The 3,467-nt window shown below is 42.6% G+C and overlaps 1 long non-coding RNA gene across 1 annotated transcript in view; it reads right to left on the bottom strand.

Annotated features, from left to right (window-relative positions):
* Nucleotides 1–308: 308 nt before the first annotated feature.
* Nucleotides 309–3,467, bottom strand: part of LOC107694959 (uncharacterized) — a 25,737-nt gene continuing 22,578 nt past the window's right edge. The window contains exon 3 of the long non-coding RNA XR_001634941.1: nt 309–388. This is a non-coding gene — a long non-coding RNA (uncharacterized LOC107694959). The remainder of the gene's footprint in view (nt 389–3,467) is intronic.

Here is a 3,467-nt window from a genome sequence, read left to right on the forward strand (position 1 = left end):
ATTAAAATACACACATTCCTTCACAGCCTATTTATACAGTGCACATAGTGCCCTATTTTTACAGATTTTTTAAACAGTGTATACAGTATAATTATGTTTACTTAAGCTGAGATATAGCACTATAAATTCTTAATTCATTTGCAAAAAAACTATAAAGTTTTCTGTTAGTTTAAGCACAAACTAAGAAAAGTAAAACCAAACTTTAATGTGGCAATAATTAAGACCAAACTTAACATGGTGTGTGTTTATGGTGCATACCGGCAATGTTGTCTCAGCGGGGGTGGGGCGTGGTGGAGGTGATGCTTGGGTAGGCGATATTATTGGATATCACGATATTTTTTAAGGCGATTATCAATAAGATATTTTTGACATATCGCCCAGCCCTAGACTGGAGAGGGTTCTGCAGCGGATTCATGGGCTGGAGAGGGTTCTGAAGCGGATTCATGGGCTGGAGAGGGCTCTGGAATGGACTCATGGACTGGAGAGGGCTCTGGAGAGGATTCATAGACTGGAGAGGGCTCTGGAGCAGACTTATGGACTGGAGTCCATTGTGCAGCCCATACACAGAAGACGGCAGCTGCCATCACAGGAAGTACAGACGACAGTGGCAGGAACTCAGATGTGGATTTGGGACCCCTGGACTAGATCGGCTCCCTGCCCGCACTGAGCACAACGGTGGATCCATAACACTGGCCATTAGTCTTATCCGCTGGAGCTTGGGTACTATAGTCCACGGAGTCCATGGAGAGTCTCTGGCGTGGCAGACATCTTGGATGATGATGCAGGCATGGTGGCCATCTTGGCTGATGACTCAGGCATAAAAAGGTGTTACTCATGATGTGAGCAGGCGTTGGCTTGGCAGGCATGATGTAAACAGGCTGTGGTTTGGCAGGCATGACGTAAACACGCTCTGGATTGACAGGCATGATATGAGCAGGCTGAAGTGAACACAATTCACAATTTATGTATAAAGTGCAACAGCAAAAACTGAGGGAAAAAAATGTCACAATAAAAACACGCTTCTTCAGTGAGTGTCCATTATAAAACACTTGCCAGACATGTGACCATACTGAAATGTGCTCATGCAAAAAGCTATCAGAGAGCGCACATACATGGTTTGTTTATTTGCACACTAATAATAACGGACTCACGCATGTCTAATAATGAACGACACCTGTATGTCACTGTAATCGTCTTTACCTCCATTACAATCGTCATCCTTTAAAACCTGCTAGCACTGAGCACAACGGGGGATCCATAACACTGGCCATTAGTCTTATCCGCTGGAGCTTGGGTACTATAGTCCACGGAGTCCATGGAGAGTCTCTGGCGTGGCAGACATCTTGGATGATGATGCAGGCATGGTGGCCATCTTGGCTGATGACTCAGGCATAAAAAGGTGTTACTCATGATGTGAGCAGGCGTTGGCTTGGCAGGCATGATGTAAACAGGCTGTGGTTTGGCAGGCATGACGTAAACACGCTCTGGATTGACAGGCATGATATGAGCAGGCTGAAGTGAACACAATTCACAATTTATGTATAAAGTGCAACAGCAAAAACTGAGGGAAAAAAATGTCACAATAAAAACACGCTTCTTCAGTGAGTGTCCATTATAAAACACTTGCCAGACATGTGACCATACTGAAATGTGCTCATGCAAAAAGCTATCAGAGAGCGCACATACATGGTTTGTTTATTTGCACACTAATAATAACGGACTCACGCATGTCTAATAATGAACGACACCTGTATGTCACTGTAATCGTCTTTACCTCCATTACAATCGTCATCCTTTAAAACTTTACTGGTAAGATACTGATTTGCTTTATTCAGGCCATATATACTACTTCTGACTTCAGCTTTAAGATAATTAATGAAGGTATGTTTGTTCCCACCAATCGTTGCACAAGTTAAATTTACGTATGATGATGAAAGCATGTTAGTGCTAGCCCTCCCGGAACACAAAGAAATTGCACTGGAGTCCCTGCAGTTAAAAAATAATAATAATACGGGCAGGGTTGGGCAAAGATACATCAAAATGTATTTTAAAATAAAATACCAAATACCTTAATTTTAAGTGTATCAAAATAAACTACAAAATACAGCAGCCACACTATCAAAATAAACTACTGTATTTTTGTATTTTAAAAATACAAAAAAATACTTTTACAAGGGAGCATGACATTTCTTCACAAACCTTCCATCAATTGGCCTATTTGATCGATCTCTTCACCAATACACTGATGTTTGTGAACAATGTTTGATAGCAACAGCTTTTATTATTATTAGCTTTTTACATTATTACGTGAGATGGCGCCGACGGTGATGGCTGCCTCTGTGGCGTGCTCCTCAGTTGTTTTTATGTTTTTGTTAGTTTGTCCTGTCTTTAGTTATATCCCTGCAATCAGTTTCACCAGAGACGAATTGCTGGACATTCGGCAGTACACACCACCCGATATTTCACCGGTTTTCGATTATTCTGATGTTTTGCTGGACATTGTAGTCGGGGCAGCTGCGGCGCTGATCAAACGCTTCAGGACGCGCAGGCGGGGGAAGTGAGCCGGCGCGCTCGTGAAGCTAAGGCAGCGCGGATTCAGAACGCTGTTGCCTAGCATCCATCTGGCGAACCTCCGCTCTCTACCCAACAAAACAGACAAACTCCTTCTGCTCTCCCAGACAAATAAGGATTTTTCAAACTCTGCTGCTCTGTGTTTCACGGAAACCTGGCTGAAAGACGCCATTCCGGACAGCGCGTTGAGTCTCCCAGGCTTTCAGCTGTTCAGAGCGGATCGCAACGCAGAATCAACGGGGAAATCCTGCGGCGGCGGGAGTATTAACCCAACTCCAACCACTGAATCTATTGAGAGCCATAGAAGTATAAAGGACATACACATATACACTTATAATAAGTGCAATTGCACCAAGCACATCACATTCTATTATTCATTCATCCAGGCTTCCTTTTGAATGAATGAGTGAATAATTTCTGCCCACTAAAAGCTGCACGGATATATTTGCTTTCCCCAACAGGCTTATCTATGTTAACGATTTAGAAAAATGTCCATCGATTCACACTTTATATCATCGCCACGATATGTATTGTCATATCACCCAGCCCTAACATGCAGTAATGCTTTAAACACATTTGACAAGCTAGTTGATAAAAAACAACAACCGATTAACTATTACAACTGATTGGCTAACGCTATTTTTCCCCTTGTCACTGCTCTTTTATTCTTTCATGTTAACTGACTGCAAATCTGAATGATGCACTATTTTAACTGTAATCAACATGTACAATTGACCATGACATCCTCACCTTATCTTATTCCAGAAAAGTCACTCACCCAATACTGAATGGAGTTGTACAGCTGCAGCTCACGTGATGAATGTTGGGGCTGGGGGAGGGGGTGAGTCTGAACTAAATCAGCACCCTGATAAAGAGGTTGACTGGCACAAAGTATT

The sequence above is a fragment of the Sinocyclocheilus anshuiensis genome, unplaced genomic scaffold, assembly GCF_001515605.1.
Source record: "Sinocyclocheilus anshuiensis isolate Anshui unplaced genomic scaffold, SAMN03320099.WGS_v1.1 scaffold214, whole genome shotgun sequence".
Taxonomy (NCBI): domain Eukaryota; kingdom Metazoa; phylum Chordata; class Actinopteri; order Cypriniformes; family Cyprinidae; genus Sinocyclocheilus; species Sinocyclocheilus anshuiensis.